Source organism: Petaurus breviceps, unplaced genomic scaffold (genome assembly GCF_028583685.1).
Source record: "Petaurus breviceps papuanus isolate PSGF00001 unplaced genomic scaffold, PetGlider_PUasm1.0 90919, whole genome shotgun sequence".
Classification (NCBI taxonomy): Eukaryota; Metazoa; Chordata; class Mammalia; order Diprotodontia; family Petauridae; genus Petaurus; species Petaurus breviceps.
The window spans coordinates 34,291,661-34,311,089 of record NW_027187378.1 but is presented as its reverse complement, the minus strand read 5'-3'; the positions used below and the strand labels follow the sequence as shown (position 1 = coordinate 34,311,089).

At 39.6% G+C, this 19,429-nt stretch overlaps 1 protein-coding gene and 1 long non-coding RNA gene across 17 annotated transcripts in view; one reads left to right on the top strand and one right to left on the bottom strand.

The window, feature by feature from the left end:
- Nucleotides 1-19,429, top strand: part of PSD3 (pleckstrin and Sec7 domain containing 3) — an 804,858-nt gene that overhangs the window by 387,196 nt on the left and 398,233 nt on the right. The gene's annotated exons all lie outside the window — the stretch shown is intronic.
- LOC138152066 (uncharacterized) lies at nucleotides 11,462-15,146 on the bottom strand. Its single transcript, XR_011166017.1, has 2 exons — nucleotides 13,429-15,146; nucleotides 11,462-11,815 (listed from the first exon to the last, which is right to left on the bottom strand). It is a non-coding gene; the product is annotated as an uncharacterized lncRNA (long non-coding RNA).

The following is a 19,429-nucleotide window of genomic DNA, read 5'->3' as shown; positions in this document are numbered from 1 at the left end:
GGAATTATATAAATGACAAGCTTGAAAAATAAGTGGTCAAAAGTTTTATTGGTCCAGATTTTGATAAAAATTGAACACATTCGCTGTGGATAGCTTTAAAAAATGATTTAATTTTCTTTCCATGAAATTGTACAAATCCATACTGTTAAGTGCTGATAGACTATACAGACTTCAAATTTTCTTTGCAATCAGGAAGTAGACTGGGTAGTTTTTATGCCCAGTATATCAGAATCATATGTATTGCTGAATATTCCTACCTTTCTTCTGATTTAATGGTTGTCACTCTCTTGGAATCTCTGTGGTACATTTTCATCGGGCTGTTTCCTTGTGTGAACATGGGTTGGACATTTCTTAGAATTTCCTAAGTTTCCCATATGGCCAATTCTTTTTGCTTGCTTCAGGTTTCTACACCAGAATCTGACCTGGTCTTCCTAGTTCAGACCTCTCTTCCTCTAGTCCACCTTGCCTGCTACCTTAAGGATCAGTGAGTGACTTCATCAATGTACCCTCCATCCATACAGTCATAACCCCTGGATCACTTGGAAGATGGTCCCTGAGAGCCTCTCTGGGTGAAAGGATCATGAACCGTTTAGAACTTAGCTCATTGTCTCTGTCTCTTTCTCTGTGCTTGTCTATCTGTCTCTCCTCCATACTCTCTTCCTCTCCTTCTCCCTGTCTTTCTCTCATCCTTCATTTCTTCCTCCTATCTTCTCTCCTCATCTGTCTCTCCTTTCTCATTTAAGATTATAGATCTGTAAGGGACTAGAGAAGTCATATGCATGAGGACACCAAGGCATGGAGATCCTTGAGGGAAAGGACTGTTTTCAGTGTTTCTTTGTGTCCCCAATGTTTAGTCTCTAGTGACAACTTAATACATGCATGTTGATTGAGGATGTCTTGTGTGAAGTTGAGAAGATCATATCAGTCAGAATCTGAACCCAGCGTCCTGTGATTGTTTGCAAATTCAGTGCTCTTTCCGCTTGTTCGGACCTGTGATTTCATCCTTGAAAACTCTAGTTTCTCTACCAATGTAGACGGGTGATTCTGTAACATCAGCCTTAGTGAGCTGCCTGTAACACAGGTTAAATGACTGGATACGTGGCTGTTGGCTAGTATATGTCAGAGCTGGTAATTGAACTTGATTCTATGGCCAGATCTCTGCTCATTTCACCTGGCTATAAATCAATCTAGGTATCTCTCCATAGAGATCTATATTAACATAAAGATAGGGATGTTCTATTGTGTGTATGTATATACATATATATTTATAATATTCTAGTCATATGTCTTGTGATATATGTATATGTATGTATGCACATGTATATATGTATGTGTCCATATGTATAATAGGAGGTTGCTAGATACCTCAGTGGAGAGAATACTGAGCTTGGAGTCAGGAAGACCTGATTTTAAGTCCAGCCACAGATACGTGCTAGATGTGTGACCCTGGGCAAGTCACTTAACCTCTGTTTGACTTAATCCATTGGAGAAGGAAATGGCAAACCAATACAGTATCTTTGCTAAGAAAATCCCATCCACAAAGAGTTGGACATGACTGAAGTAACTCATTATCATCATTACCACCATCTTCATCTGTAACAACATGTGTCCATATTGATTTGGTCAAGTCATTCTAAGCCAGGAGTTCTTTACCTAGGGTATATCTGTGCATGCATGTATAATAGGTACACAATGTATACCATTTGCATACACATGCATGTACACACATGTATGCATACACACACGTGTGTGTTTTATGTCTCCAAAAGATTATAACGCTTTTCCATCTGATTTGCTGCTGAAACTTTTCATATGTGTTTTCTGGTTGATTAGAATGAGAGCTCCTCAAGAGCAGGACTGTCTTACTTTTCTATTTGTGTCTCTAGCATTTAGCATATAGTACTTTGCAAATAATAAGCACTTAATAAATGCTTCCTTCATTCATATCATGGGATCATAAATCGAGTGCTGGAAGGGAACTAGTGTTAGGAGGGTTGTTGGGAAGATACATTGAAGTTATCTAGTCCAGAGCTTCTTAAACTTTTTTCTACTCCCCACCCCTTCAGCATGTCTTAAACTGGGGGTCATGACCATGGGGTCAAAACTGACCCCCAGTTTAAGAAGTGATGATAGCTTAACCCTATCACTTTATAGATGAAGAAACTGGAGGTCTAGAGAGCATATATATCTCTATATATGTGTAACTGTGCTGCCCTTGAAGCTATTTAATTAAAAAAAATTTGTAATTTTATTTTATTCTGAAATTAAATAAAACTAGCATTTCCATAACATAGTAAAATAGAAAAAAAAGAGATTGTATATGGAACTACAAATCTATTGTGTACAACTTGCTATTTCTTTTAAATTTATAATAAAGCTATCATATCATTTTCTTTTTTTCTCTTCCCTCCCTCCTGCCCTAGAGATGGCTACCATTAGGTACAAACACGTGTGTATGTATATGTAAAATAATTCTATACATATTTTTGTTTATCAAAAGCTATTTCAAAATGCTGGAACTTATGTTCCATTAATAGGGTCACCTTGGAGCCATATTATGTCAAAAGAGTAGGAAGAATACCTTTCTTCCTAAAAATATAGCTTACATCATGACATTCTTGCATAGAAATGTTCATTGTCTCTGATTAGGAGTAGTCCTGCTATGAAGTAATAGGAGTGGTGAGATTTTTTTTAAATGAAAAGAACAGATCTGTGAGAAGACATGAAAGGAAGAATTGCCTGGATTTTAAGGCTGATTGCCTGTACCTGGGGAAAGAGAGAGAAAAGAAAAGTGCTTTTGAGTCTAATGGGAACATGAGCCATTGTCAGAAGTGGGGATGTTGGTATGGGGGCTTGCTCTTGTGGAGGCTGCTTTTGAATTCAGTTGGAGTATGCTGAGTTTGTGGACACAGTGGGACATCCAGGTGCCCAGGTGGCAGGTAGAAATGTGGACCTGGAACTCAGTGGAGGTGTCGGGACTAGCTTTGTAGATTTGTTATTCAGCCTATTGAAGTTGATTTGACAATTGAAGCTTGGAAAGTGGGTGAAGGAAGAGAGTATATGGAGTGGTAGCCAAAGACTAAAACCTTAAAAAAACAACAACATTTATAATCTATAGTACATAGCTTAAACTTATTTGGCCTACTGCCCCCTAAAAAAATGACACATCTTAAATTTAATAATTTATTGTAAATTTGTGGTTTTTCTTGCATTGAAATTTTGATGATGCTGTGCATTGTAACTGTATAGTATCATATTATGAACAAGTCATTACATTCACATTCCTGCAGGTGCATGCTGGACTTCCTCAACAATGTGTAACATGCTATGTGCCAACACTTGCTTGTTAAGACCTGTCTGTGGACTTGACCACAGGTAGGTTATAACTTGCATTTTGTGTGTTTATTTGGAAAATAATGTAGTCACTACAATTTTAACTGTTCTACAACAAATGAAACATGCACAAACATTTTTCAAAAATTTTATCACACTACCCCCTTATTTTTTTACCCCCCCCCCCAATTGCACCCCAGGCTATTCCTACCTCTCCCACCCCCCACATTGTTCCAGCGTCCCCCAGGGGGCAGTATGGCCCACTTTAGGAACTTCTGCTAGAGGAATGAGATTTATTTCCTTTTAGTCCAAAGCATGCCCTCCAGGCAGAGAAGTTTTTTTGCAGCCTTAAGATACTCCATGCTTGGCATAACTCTAAAACCTTGGACTTTGTTTCAGGCAACCTGGATTTCTCTTTTAAGACCATTGACGTTTTTCCTGTTCTTTTGGTAGCCAGGACTGGGTTTTGCCTAGTGGCTACCATTTTCACAGCTGATGGTAGCTTTAGAAAATTAATCCTGTGTTTTCTGAGAGTTCTGTCTGGTTGAAAAGCTTAAGACACTTAGGTTTTGTGACTCTGAAGAAGCTTGGACATAACTGCTCTTCCTCTCTGGAGCAGTTAACAGTGAATTGGGGCTTGCTTTGGTGAGTCTTAAATTGGCCTAAGAGAATTGCCCTATGGGAAACTCTTTCTATGTGACTCATTGGTGAGTTGATTTCATGTACAGCCTGTTGCAGGAGAATCATAGTTTAATTTTTAAAAAAATTTGGCTTTCCTATTAATAACCTTTATTTTGAAAGTTCTATTCTTCCTAATCATGATAGGAGAGTAACCCTGGATTTTTGGAGACTGAGATCAGTGGAGTATATAAGCTCCGGCAAATCCTACCAAGCTTGGAAAGGTGTTCAGTACCTGCCAGTGACTGTTAATAAGAGGCCGACCTGAGTTCAGAAAGACTCCTCACCACAGGGGCTGACTGGCAGGTGACTTAAAAAGAATGTGTTTTGCTTTAGTCACAGCTATTCATGAAAACTATTTTCTAAAACACAGACGTTCTACAGTCAGTGTTGGTAGCAGGCACGCCATAGCAGGGAGACCTAGAAATGCTGACATGTTTGGGTGTTTATATATTTATGTATGTTTTTAAGGAAACCAAACATTTTTCTATCAGCTGAGATCACTTCACCAAATCTGTAACAGAAGGAGAGAACTGTTGTTCAGAGACAGTCAGAAGTAGTTTTTTGAAGGTGGTAAATCTGTTTTGTTGTTATTGAGTTGTCTGACTCTTTGCAACCCCATTGGGGTTTTCTTGGCAAAGATATTAGATTGGTTTGCCATTTCCTTCTCCAGCTCATTTTACAAATGAGGAAATTTGAGGCTAAGAGGGTTAAGTGACTTGCCCAGAGTCACACAGTTAGTAAGTGTCTGAGGTCACATTTGAACTCAGATCTTCCTGAGTCAGGCCCAGTGTTTTTTATCTACTCACTACCTAGCTGCCGTATTTTAGGGAGTGAGATTTCTAAAGGGGTATGACCTTATCTGCACCTGAAAAAGGATCATTGTGTTAGGACTAGAAGGAATCTTAGATATCATGCAGTTTAGCCAACTCATTTTACACCTGAAGGAGCTGAGGCCCAGAGAGGTTACCTACCTTTTGTTCCCTGCCAGTTGTCACCTAGTTAGCAAGTAGCAGAGCAGGGATTTGGATCCAGGTGCTTTGGCACCAAATCCACCATTCCCTGCTAGATGCTTCCTAAAGCGGGCACATCTCTAGTTGTAGACTTTTGCTTGCTGATTACTGCTCTGTCTCAGCACATAAGATAAACACTCCATCTAGGTACAAGGGAGATTTATTTGGCTTTTTTTTTTCATAATTGCCAGTGAGAATTTAATTCAGATATCTCTTGAGAACTTACTGTGTACAGATCACTTCTAAGGGCACAGAATTTAGAACTAGTGGGAACTTTATAGATCCTCATTTCACAGTTGAGGAAACTGAGGAACAGAGAGGTTTATGACTTGCTCAGAATAATAAGAGCTGACATTTAAGATTTGTAAACTACTTTACATGTTTATCTCATTTGATCCTTTCAATAACCATTATGATGCATGTGCTCTTATTGTCCCCACTTGACAGATGAGGAAGCTGAGGTTGAAGGCAGCTTGCTCAGGGTTATATAGCTATTAAGTGCTGAGAAAGGATTTGAAAAAATACTATGAGATTTTCTCACCATGAAAATAGCATGAGATTTTCTGACTCCCAAGTCTAGCACTCAGCCTCCCTGCCTCGCACAGGTCGGGGCTAGTGTTCAAGTCCACTGCTTTTCTCACTGTATCACTCTCTGCCTTAATGATAATATTTTATTTTCAGCTGTACCCTGACCATTGCCAGATAAACACTGACTTCCTATTTCATAATCCTTATAGACTGTTGCAGTCAGTTAACTCTTTCCTCACACCTATGCAGTGATGGGGTAGTAAATGTAGCATTTGGGGATCTCCCAGTGAACACTTAGCAGTTGGTCTTGAGAGTTAATACCTGCTGGCTTCATTGAAGCACCTGCAGTCTGCTCCACCTGCACCTGTCTCATGTGTAAAAATCTTCCTTGGAGAGATCACCTAAGGCCCTACTTTTCCCTTCAATACCTTCTGTTCTTCCTTCTTGGTGTATCTTCCCCTTTTTGTCTTCTGTCTTGGTCTGTGTGAACTTGTTCATTGGGGGGGGGGGAATGACAGGGGATGGGTTTGATGAGGAGGCTGCTGTAAGAGAGTCGAGATGAATAGGCCCTGGATGTTGACCAAAGCTTTGGCCCTGTGGATCTGGGAAATGTGAAGGATCCCAGAAGTAGAATTTAATAATGTACCAGATGTATAGAGTTCTGGTCTGGGTTGTCGATGACCTAATGGCATTGCCAACTGTGGTGGAAGAAAAGTAATTTGAGTAGGTGGGTGATGAGACATTTAGCATGAGGTAGATGCCCTAGTGATAGAATGTCATGATGTAAGCTTGGACTGGACTCAGTTCATTAATAGGTAAATTTGTGTTCTGTCCTTACAGAGTTGGGAGTGAGTTATTCTAAGGCATGGTATATAAAGTGTGTGTATAAACACACACATATACATATATGCACTCATACATATGTACACGTGTGATATACTATATGAATGTGTAATGTACATACTACATATGTATATACAGTGCATATACATTTACAATGCACCACACACATATTATATGTAGTACACGTCACATATACACATGTATGTATGATACATGCTGCATACATATTGTGTGATGCAATAGGCACACACTTATGTACATAAACGGTACCTACATAATATGCATATGTGCTCATGTATTTACACTATACACATATGCATTTATATAACACATGAAGTACATGTGTGCATATAGACATAATACAGGCCTATACACACATACATATACATGCTGTATATACACAACATGATACCCATATGTTGTGAATACACATTCATGCACAGGCACATTCTATACATGTATAAATTCCATGCATATATATGTGCATACATATACTTTCTACAAATATATGTAGGATATATAATCTATACATATGCTCGGTATACATGCAAGAATACATCTATTCTCTCTCTCTCCCCCTCCCCATGTGTATATATGTATGCATATACTCTATACATATATGCATGTAAATATAATGTGTCAGAGAGGAACAGCAAAGGATAAAGATGCACCCAGTGGGTGTTGAGGGTTTTGAAACTCACTCAAGGACTCCCTATATATAGGATTATCTAGCTGAAAGTTGTATCTAAGATTAGTTGGTAGGAGGGTATTGAGAAGCAAGTATCAAAAGGGTCAGGAAAATAAAAGAGGTGACCTAGTGGATGTGGGTTTATGTTGAATGGAGACACGAAGTCACATTGGACAAGGTTAAGGAGAGGGATAAGGTCCATTAAGGAACACCAACCAAGAAACTATTGCTCATGGGGGAAAATAGGAAATGAGGATGGGGAGAAAGGGGAAGGGGATTGAGTAGCTGGTAGACTCTCCTCTCTTCTCCCTCCTCAACCCCTACAAGTATCTTCAGGTTTGAAATACAAGTATCCTGACCTGTTAAAGGCTTATAATTTTAAGTGTTTATCAGTTAACACCTTAGCAGGCTCTAATGAGAAGAGTTGCAACTGAATATAATAATTATTAATAATAATAGCATTTTTGAAGAGCTTTAAGTTTTACAGAGCTCATCACCTTATTTGATTGATTCTTATCACAACCCTGGGAGGTGGGTTATCCCTATTTTACATATGAGGAAACCGAGGCACAGAGAAGTTAGGTGACCTACCCAGGGTCACACAGCTAATAAGAGGCTAAGGCTCAGATTTTCCTGACTCCAAGTCCAGTGCTGCACCTATAAGAAAGGCTAAATTCTGAGGAGAGTTGAGCAGAGATGTAGAAGGAGGACAAGGGTATTGCTAGGTGTGAGAGGGCTCCAAAAGACCATTCTGCATCTGTTTTATGATGTTGCCCCATCTGTGCCCCTACTAATGCCTTCCATGGCAGATCTAGTGCAGTTGCCATAGGTTTTGAATACCAGCTGTAGAAATAGAGCCTTAGATATAGAAACCAGTAACAGCTGCCTGACTCTAGAATGGGGAGCATTCAGATGTACTGGGCTGCTGGGTCACTGGCAAGTGGATGACCATTTGTTGGAGGTGCTCTGTCTGACATTCATGATTTAGATATCGTTTGGCCTCAGAACCTTTTCTAATTCTAAGATGCTTCAGTATTTTTCTGCTGGACATATTTGCCTTCTCAGCACCCTTCTCCAGTGTTCGTTTCCTTGCTACAGCCTTCTTCTGGCTACTCCTATAAACAATCTTTCTGTAAGGGTTTTTAACAACTCCTAGTTGACACCATGTGCACTTTAACCTCTTCTCTCTCAATACTGTGATGCTGGGTGATCATTGCTTGAATTTATTCTTGACCTCTGCTTTAATGGCATCTTCTGGTAGAAGGGATTGGGATTGAGCTGCCTTTAGGATTGTCCAGTGCTCTTTTCAAAAAGGCATATGGACCTGGGTTCCCTTGAAAGCAAAAGGTTTTAGTGACTATTTTTCTAATGATATAAATAATGCATTTACTCAGAGCCTTAACTAAGAATTCTGCACATTGGTGCAAATTTAATTGGGGTTTGGGAGCAGTATCCTAAGGGTGAACACGCTTATTCATGATTGAGGTAGTTTGGAGATACAACACAGGTCATGAGAATTGGGGAGACTGAGGAACCTGGAGTCCAGGGGGTTTGAAGGAAGAAGTCGTTAGGGTGGAAAAAAAAAAGACTGAATTAGGTACTGAACATATTGTGAGAGAGTGACCAGGAGCGCCATAGATAAAGAAAACAGGGGTCTGGACAGGAACCAGATAGTGAGGGATTAGCCCTTTAAAACTGGCGCCAGGCTACTTTCCAGATTTATTACACATTAATCCCCTTCACATACACTGCAGTCCATTCAAACTGGCCTACTTGTTAATCTTCACACAAGAAACTTTATCTCCCTTCTCCTTTGCACAGGCTGTGTCTGTCCCCTATGTCTGGAATGCACTCCCTCCTTATTTCTGACCCTTAGAATTCCTTGTGTCCTTCAAAACTAAGCTTGATCACCACGTTGTACAGGAAACATTTCCAAATTCTCCCATCCCCAGAAGCTAGTGCCTTCCCCACAAAAATTCCCTTACTGTGCGTATATTTTGTATTTATGTCAGTTTTTCTGTGTACATGTTGTTCTCTCCCCAGTAAAAAGGGGGATGTGCCTTTTGTTTCCCTAGTAGAAGAATTTAAGTCTCCCTCCTTGAGGACAGGATTTTTTTTTGTCTCAATGCCTTACAATTGGGATTAATTGATGTGGTCATTTAGAAGGGATTGGTCATATTGAAGGGATATTGTGCTAACTACTTCTCCTGGTCCTGTGTGTTAGAGGGGTGCTGGAGAAGGAACCATTACCTTAGAGAAGGTGCCAAGATATGTGTGAGTTCTGGGGAAAAAACAAACAAACCTAAAACTTTGCTCCAGTCGGTACAAGAAGATGGAAAGAATGTAAGAGGAAGCAACCTAAGAGAATTGAACAATAGAACTGAGTTAATTATTGTGGGACACTGACCTGAGAAGCCTTCATGGACCACCTTCCCTGCTGATCCTACACTAAACACCCCAGTGGGAAGGCAACTTCCTGGGGTACAGTGGAAACAAATGGGGATTTGGAACAATCTGGAGTTGAATCCCACTGTTTGTGTGACTATGTAGATGCATTTGTAGATATGTATATGTTTTGCTTTTCTGGATCCAGTCTCATCTCTCAAAATAAATATGGTTTCTACACCAATACACTGATGATCCAGAACTTAAAATTTCAGACAACTGCCTTGGGGTCTTTTTTGTGATTCCACAACACAGCCATTTTGGTCAGAAGCAGGGCTTGAACCCAGATCCTCCCAAGGCCGGTGCTCTGTCCACTTTAGCAAGAGGAAGATGAGAACTGGTGGATAATTATAATTATAGAATCATCACTCAGGTTCATTCTTCAGAACAGGTGCAAGGTTTGGAGCAGCTGCTGGGATTGTAATGGAGTTCATAGCTGTTTTTCACAGCAGCTCTAACTAAGCCTTCCAGATTATGAACAGGTGCTTTGCCATACACTGATAGAAAAGCCATTATGTAGCTGACTTAATAATAATGGGAGTAATTCAATTTTAATGCTTAGGGGAAAAAGGTCTCTGTATAGAATAAATTCCAAGTCCTTTATATGAAATGTCGAATCTCTAATTTTCAGGGACTAATGGAAGTTCACTTTGAATTTATGTGATTTTGTTTCTGCTGAATTTTTGTAGACGCCTTGCCCCCTCGTTATTGAAAATCTGGTTCCAACAAAATTGCAGCCCAGACACCTAGAGAGGGGAAAGGAAAGGGGAAGAAGACAGGGTTGAAATACAGAATGCCTCTTAGGGTCCTTGAAACTGCCTCTGTTATCCATTAGTTAGGTCTGGTTTTCAGTGAGGAGTTTCAGACCTTTCTGAACTATTGGGACTATTAGCTTCTTTCTGAGTGTGTGTGTGTGTGTGTGTGTGTGTGTGTGTGTGTGTGTGTGTGTGTTTCAGATTTATCTGAACAAATTAACATTTGCAAATTAAAGATCAAAGGCAAACAGACATAGAATTGCCACAGCTGATCCTCCTATGATTGCAATAAAATGCATCAGCTCTATTTTTTCAATCATTTATTTTCACTGCAAGGAGCCTACTCCAGAATAAGAAATTGAAATTAGTTCACTTTTCCAAATTATTAATGTAAAAGGAAACAAAAAGATAAAAGTGATAGTTAATTTTCCCCTGGGAAGTATTTCACCCCTCTCCCCTTCTTCTCTCCTCTCCCTCCCCTCCGACAACCGGGACCCAACCCACCCCAAACAGTCCTTCTATTCCCCATTCTTTTCCCCCTTGCCCCACCCATTTAGTGTCTGGGCCAGGCTCCAAATGGTTAATCTGAATGCTTGTGAGGTCATGTGTGACTTCACCACCATTTAGACATTTGAACCAGGTCTCTTGTAGGGAGGTTGTTCAAAAAAGGAGGTTGGAAAGTAGAGTGGGGGGTGGAGATGGGCACAGGGGTGGGTCCTCCTTCCAGTTCTTTCAAGTTCTTATCCCCAGGCCCCTGAGGGATACAGTGGCATTCTGGGAAAATGTCAGAAGGGAGTCTGCGGGCAGTATCTGTTCTTGAAGCAGCAGCAGCAGCAGCAGCTATAGAGATAGCCCTGAGAAAGAGCCCTAACCGAAGATAAAAAGTTTGCTGAGCAAACGCAATGGGAGAATGCTTCTCCTATTTATGGCAGAGTTGTGGACCGACTGTCTGGTGACGGAGGTAACTGCAGTTTGGTGTATTAGTGAATTCTTTGGATGGTTGTATTTTATTATCCTTTTTTTTTTCCTCTTTGAGTTGCAAAAACAACTGAGAAAAGTCCTTGGGAGGGACTTAAGGGACTTAAGGAGAAGAATTCAAAAGATTTCATCTTGGAGGCTAGAGAATAAAGGATGACTGTTTTTAGGAAACTTTGCTCTAGGGCTAGGGGAGTTGAAGGTTTCTTTTTGTTTTGTGTTGGTGGAGAAAAGGCTGGTGGAAGGAAGGCTTCTTGTGGGCTTAGTTGAGCATTTTAGCTTCTAAAAAAGTTTGCATCTTTTGGGGAAGCTGATTAATTCTGTGACTCCCCAAGTGCAAAGCCCTCTCCCTCTCTGTGGGGTGCATCAATCCAGGCTGAGTCAGGCAGTCCCTGGGTTTCTGGACGCAGCTCAGTTCCTGGCTGCCCCAGTCTCACTCCTTGCCTCACTTTGCATGACTGGCTACGGGAAGTACTGGCAGGCAGATCATTCATTTTGGAGTCTAATCTTTTTGAAGCCACTTAAAAAGATGTAAGAGTAATGCATCAAAGAGGAATCTGTAATGTAAAAAAAGGAGGAAAGCATGAGGGGGCTTGATGTCCAGCAAAGGGCGAATTGGGAGTTTCCTTTGATCTTTGGGAAGGTCTCTCAGTGAGCTTCAGGTTCAGAAAGTGCATATGGGAGGTCTAAGACTTGGAGGGTGGTTGCATGGAAGAAGGTGGCTGCTTTGATGATTAGTTCTTGAAGCTCCTTAAAGTTATAGACTTCGTTATGGTTCAGGGTCTGAAAGTTACTGTTAACTCAGGTTCTTTGCCTCCCAGAGGCGTAAGAAAGATGTTTTTCTTTTAATTGGGTTTCAGTATTACCTCTCAGGAGTGTAGTTATGAACTGTACTTAAGGGTCCACTTTTCTGGTTATTAACAGAATGTTTTACTATCTTATCAATAAATATCACTATATATAGGGTACATTGGAAGATGTACATAAAACAATGTCAGAATTTTGTGCACATACTTTTGACGGTTTTATGAAAAGATATATATGTGTTAAAGGTCAGGAGAGAATTTAATGAAATACAAATAGTTACACCTTAATTTCCATTAGGGCTCTTTTCTGTAAAGTTGATAATCAAGTTCAAAATATAATTTTAGAACTTAAAAAAACTTTTTTTGGTTTTGTTATTAGAAATAAGCATTTAAGAGTAACCTTTTGCCCTGATTAAACATGATGGATAAATAAAATGTTTCCATTTCTAAAGTATATTTGAATTTCACACCAGTGAGGAAGCTTATCCTTTTCATGTGGGCATATTTATTTATTTATGTATGTATGTATTTTTGCTTTTTGGAGGGAGGAAGACTGGGCAAATGGGGTTAAGTGACTTGCCCAAGGTCACACAGCTAGTGTGTGTGAAATGTCTGAAGCGGAATTTGAACTCAGGTCCTCCTGACTCTAGGGCTGGTGCTCTGTTCACTGCACCATCTAGCTGCCCCCATATGGGTATTTATAATAATAATAATGATAATTGGCATTTATATTGTACTTTAAGGCTTGCAAAGTGCTTTACATATATTATCTAGAGTAATAATCAAGGCTAACATCTTTTCAGAATAACCAAATTTTGAAACATACCTTCTGAATTTCCTAATTGTTCTTTGGCCAATAGCCAGCATTAGGCCAATTTTAGAACTTGTGGTCAGCTAGCTAAGCTTGCTAGAGGAGAATGACAGGACAGTAAGATCAGTGTCATGGATCTGGTCACCATGTGAGTAAAATGTTAGCTTTTATCCATTTTCTTGATATACCACAGAGAGTGGTGAGCAGAATATTGAAAATCTGTTAATCCCACTGCTTTAAGAGCACTCAGAGCTTGTACCCTAACTGATAAAGTTGTGTTCTGATTGACAATAGCATTATACTTGGAGGGATATAGAATTGTATAGTCTATTGGCTACAAGGAACCCTAGCCCAACTTGACACCTGAAGAGGGTTCCCTTCTAAACTCATCATATACAGAACAGAACTCCTTCCCCCCCCCCCCCCCCAGCCCCATTGCTTCCTAAATTCCCTGTCTCTTTCAAGGGTTCTTTCCACCTCACCTGGAAGGGCATCTTCAGTTTTTCACTGAAATCTATTCCCCAAATCAGGTCAAATAAAACAAAAATCTTACCAATTCTGTCCCCAAAACGTTTTTCCATCTCTCTTTCCTTTATTCTCACATCTGCTGCCCTCATTCAGGCCCTCATCTCTGCTTGCCTGACTATTGCAATAGCCTTCTTTTTGTTTTCTCTTACATCCAGCATCTCCCATTTGTATTCCAGCCTCCAGACAGCTGCCACATCGACATTCCTAATGCACAGTTCCCTGGCTCAAGAAGTTTCACTGGCTTCTTAATGCTTTAGCCCCCTGTCTACTTTTCTAGACTGATTATATATTTCTCTTCCTTGTACATGCTGTTCTTCACCCAAACTGGCTCACCTGTTGCTTCCTTCATGAAACATTCCACTTCCCATCTCTGTGAATGCACAGCTGTCCCCCATATAACAATTAGAACGTTTGTTCTCCTTATTTCAAAACCTTAGCTCCCTGCAAGGCTCAGCTCAAATGTTGTCTCTTATACAAAGCTTTGGATAATTCTCATAGTAGTTTCCCCTGCCACCTAGAAATCACATTAATTTTGTGTGTGTATACATACACATACATCAATACGCAGACATATGTGTGTGCACAATCATGTATTTCATTTTTATTTTTGGTATTGACCTTTCTATGTACATGTTGTTCTCTTTCCCCTTGTCTCCCATAGAACATAAGCTCTTTGAAGACATAGGCTGTTTGTTTTTGTCTTTGTACCCTCACCCTTATACCTCATCTGAGCAGATATTGGTGCTGGAATCCTCAAGAAGTGAACATTCAGCCTGTGATTGAAAGACTCCGAGTGTGTTTTAACTCTCCAGGCAGCCTTCTTTTGTACGCCTCTAATTGTTAGAAATTTCTTTTAGTGAACCAAAAACCTTCCTCCTTATAACTTCTGCCCATTGGTTCTGGTTCTGCCCTTTGGAGCTACAAAGAAATATCTAGTCAGTATGAACAGACTTCAAGAAACTGCTAATATTCTCTGTCCCTGTGCCTTCTCTGCCCAAAGCTTTTTCTTTTCCAGTTCCTCCTTCGGACTATCTTCAAAGCTCAAGATTTTAGGTCTCCTCACCCTTTGGGTTGCTTGACTCTAGCTTGTCAGTGTCCGCCCTAAAAATGTGTTGTCCAGTCCTGGAAAGAACCCTCCATATGTTGTTTTCGATCAAGTATAAAACATGTATATATCTCATTTCTCTTCATGACTAAAGATAGCACATGCTGTCTGTGAGATAATCCATGTGTGCAGATAGGACTGAAAGATGAAGCTTGTTTTTTAATCCTCAGCTGTGGCTACTCATGGAAGGACCTTGGCACAGTTGGTGACTCTGCAGACAGGTTTGCTTCAGTGTATAATAATAGCAACAGCCACTTAGAGTTATGCAGGCCTTTAAAGTTTAGGAGGCACTCTTCTCCAGTAAGTAGTATTAATTTACAGATGAGGAAACTGAGGGAGAGAGAAGAAAGGAAAAGGGGAAGGGAGGAGGAGAGGGGGGAAAGAAGTGGGAGAGAGAAGGAGGTAGAGAGAGAGGGTGAGAGACTGGGAGAGAGAAAGGAAGGAAATGAGAGAGATAGAGTGAGTGGTTTCCTTTAAGACCAAGAAGAAACTATATAAAACATAGAATTGGTCTCTTCGTGCTTGTTTATTCCTAACATCTTTGCTAGAGTGCTCGTAAAAAGTGTTCCCCAAAAGTCAGATTACTGCAAACTTAACAAGCATCCATTAAGTACCATATGTGTTCCAGGCACTGTGCTAGGCATTGGGGAAATAATGACCAAAATGAAAGTCAGCCCTTTCTCAAGTTGCTTACATTCTATCAGGGAGAAAACATGTATGTAAATAATCTAAAATATTTGCAAAAAAGAAGGGGGTTTGGGGAAGAAGTAGGTGGGGGTGGGGGTGGTCAGGAAAGATTTTATGTAGAAGATGTAGCTTGAGTAATTTTGAAGGAATTCCAGGAGTTAGAGGTGACCTGGGAGTTCATTCCAGGCATGGTAAGATACAAAGGCATAGAGACAGGAGATGGAGTATGTGTGAGAAGTTATAAGAAAGTCAGGTTCATTGGACTATGGAGTGCAAAAAGGGGGAGCACTGTGTAATAAGAATGGAAAGGGTCATTAGTATTGTTATTAACGAGGAAAAAGTAAAATAAAATTTATTGGTTTTTACAAAAGAATTGTAACTTTTTACATCTTAAAAAATACAAAACATCTACTGTTTCCTATAATCACTTGTTTGGTCAGTCATTGAGTTAAAAAGGTTTTGAAACATTATTTATCATAAAAACCACATATCACGTTGTCCATTAAGCATACATTCCATGAACAGCCATAAATTTTTAATGAAATTTAAATCAGGTGAGTTCCCAAGCCATTAAAGGATGCTTGTGTACAACTCTTAGATAAATTTAACATTTCATGATTTGTGTTATGGTGCAAATCTGTGTTGATGTATTCCATCAATCATTTAGGAATTTTTGCAATTCTGGAACAATTTTGCATCTTAATATATTTAGTAGATTTCATACTTTTCTAAGGGGAAAAGATTTCCAGGGTCATTTGAAATAAAAAGCAATCAATAAAACCAATCCCCCCACCTCCCATAAACACAAGAGTATTTTGTTTCGTTTTTGCCTGAATGTTTTACTGTTTGGTGAAGATGCCTAGCAGCTAACCAAGATATCTTCTGAGAATGATTTTGGTATAATGTGGAATAAAAAAGTAATTTTCATTAGCGAACAATGGCTTTTTCCAGTTTTTAGTGCTCCAATCTTTGTATTGTTTTGTCTGTGACAACTTTTTGGCTCCAACCCCTTCCCCCCCCCCCAATTTTTAGTACTCCAGTCTTTGTACTGTATTGCCTATGACAAATGTTTTTCTTCGTTACATTAGTTAACAGCAATTCTTTTTCTGGCATTTTCACACATTTCCATCTTAAAGAAACCTAAACCACACTGTAATGGGCTACTTAACAGTCCTCAAGCTACTGAATTCCTGAGTCTTTTCTTGTTTTCTGGGGATTGGGTTGTTCTATGCCAATAATTTGTCACTTGTCAATGCAACTTTTTGGTCTATAGTATAGCCATAGAAGGCTTTATGATTTCATGTGATTTATGCACTTCTGTGTTTCATTGTGGGCATGAATGAACTTTGAAATGCTTGACTTCCCCATGCTAATAGCCTCCAAACAGTCATTGAACTGTGTTCTTTAAGAGGAACAATTTTTGCATTTTTCCTTGGAGTACCCCTTATAAAAAACCACAGATGTTAAAAAATCCCAGCACAACAAAAAAGAGTAGTGTGATATGTATATGGTGCAAAATCCAGCACTCAGCTGACCAAACTAAAAGTGGAGAAATTCATTTAATCCAATTCTGTGGAGCCAAGGTCATATATTCTGAGTCAGCCTAAGGTCAGTAGAAACAAATGAGCATAATTGTTACTGTCGCAAAATGAAGCCTATTAATATCATTGCTTGTCTTATGTAATTTACACCCACTGTAGGTTGGGGCCAGATTGTGAAGGGTTTATATTGCACAAGAGGAGTTTATATTTGACTCTAGGGGTAATAGGATAATAGAGAAGTTCATTGGAGAATAGGAGATTTCCACGGTCAGAGGGGTTTAATAAATGCTTCCTGATTGATGGGTTGATTTTGCTGGAGTTGTAGCCATTGTTCAGCTCTCTTAAAGTTAAGTGTGGTTCAAGCAATTTGAGCTTGGTTTCTTCATCAATATTCAGTTGAATGTATGTAGGGTTGGACAACCACAGAAGGCTTTGTGATTTTTGTCTGATGGCTTGTATTTTAGAATTGCACACTTCTTGGGCTTTAAAGGAAAACTGGATTAGGTTGGCATGGAAAGGAAACAGCATTATTCTCCTCTGCCTATTGGTCTGGCATTTGTGGAATATTTTCTACTGGCTTTGGGAAGTCGATCCCACCCTGATGGTGCCCAAGGTATGTTTAGAAAAAGAGGAACCTATATGAACTCTGGTCTTTCTTTTGTCTTCTGCTTCTTGGGTGTTCTCAAACTAGTCCCCTGCCCTCTGTTGATTCAGCCTATCCTTTGTTAACCTCCTGCTTTCATCCCTTCATTTTATTATCTCTCTGTCTGGTCCACCTCCTTCTCTTCTGAGTGACCAGTTGCAGCAATAGGAATAAAGTGGCAGAGTCTAAGAGACTTAAGAAAAATATCTTTGATTAGGTATTTGGTTAACTAAAGTCAGCATGGACCTGAGCTACTTTGAGGAGAAAGGGCAGATGGTGTATTTTGAGAACTGATTGTATAAGGGGGACAGGGTTGAAGATAAGGTCCAGAGCCTTCTTTTTCTAGTCAAACCAATGCCAATTTCATTGGTTTGAATAAGGCTCTGGTGCATGGAGACGTATATCCAATTCTAAGTCTTGTGGAATGTCCTGGTCAGTTCAGTTCTTTTTTTTTTTAAGCAATTGGGGTTAAGTAACTTGCTCAAGGTTACACCGCCAATTATTTCTGGGTATGGTGCTAAGTATCTGAGCCTGCATTCGATCCCAGGTCTCCCGACTCTGGGGCTGGCGCTCTTACTCACTGCACCTCCTGGCCGCCCCTATCAGTTCAGTTTTTAATAAATACATGACCACCAACACCTGCATTCTTTGCCAGACTATTAGGGAAAGGACTGTGGTCTCAACCATCAATTTCTCAGTATCTTTTTTTTTTTTTAAGCAATTGGGGTTAAGTAACTTGCTCAAGGTTACATGGCCAGTTATTTCTGGGTTGGTGCTAAGTGTCTTAGCCTGGATTCGATCCCCAGGTAATCCTGACTCTGGGGCTGGTGCTCTTACTCGCTGTGCTACCTGGCCGCCCCCCTCTCAGTATCTTTTTGCAAGTGGCTGATACAGTGCTGTGTTAGGTGAACCTCACTCAATAAAAAAGACAGGACTTTCTCATTTCCCTGTCTGTGATCAATAGGGAAATGAATGTTTGATGAGGACATATGTATGTTTATTAAAAATTTCTTCTCTAAAATAAGAAGACTAGCTTTTAACAATAATCCTTCCCCACTTTCCTCAGTCTGTGATCAATAGTGAATGGATGTTTAATGAGGATATATATATATATATATATATATATATATATATATATATATATATTTATCAAATATTTCTTCTCAAAAGTAAGAAGACTAGTTTTTAACCATAATCCTGAAGATCTTTACACTGAGATTTTCTGCAGGGAATAGAATCAGAGGGAAGCTAGATACATAGATAGCAGAAAGTCACAAATTTCTTAGCATATATTCAGCTAAATGGGTGATGTAACCTATGTTGTTATTATGTAAGTTACTAGGTAGCTCAGAAGATACAGTGATGGACCCAGAGTCAGGATGACCTGAGTTCAAATATGGCCCCAGATATTTATTAATTGTGTGACCCTGGGCAAGTCATTTAACCATTGTTTCAGTTTTACTTATTGTAAAATAGTGATAATAAGATTTCCCTTCCAGTACTTTGTACCCCTTAAAGTGCTACATAAATATCACTATTATTATGATAAGAAAAGAGAATGCACTGGGGGAAAGGAAGATTTTTATTGAACTACTTTTCTACTTACCAGCAAAGAGGGATGGGAGGGTTCAAGGAAGAAGGAAAAGGGATCAGGGGCCTATTTGCATCTCTCTTATGACCCTTCTCTTATTTCTGGTATAGTCAAATTACGTATGATTGCCTTTCCTCTTGCTAGAATCCGTAGTCAGATAGTCAGATCTTCATGTCCTCAGAGAGTTGAAGGCAAAGTCTTACCTTCTGCATTGGAGCTCTCTGCCAAATCTGATAACTATTGGTAGTAGTGGTGGGAAGCTGTCCCATTTAAAAATATAGGTCAGTTCTTATTTGAAAAAGTTAAATTGTGTTAACTAACAAAAGAAAGTTGTCTTATCAATTTGGTCACAAGAACCAGCCCTCCCTTCCATTTTCAAGACGTTAATTTTTACTCAAGGTGAAGGATTAGAGTGTGTGTGTGTGTGTGTGTGTGTGTGTGTGTGTGTGTGTGTGTGTG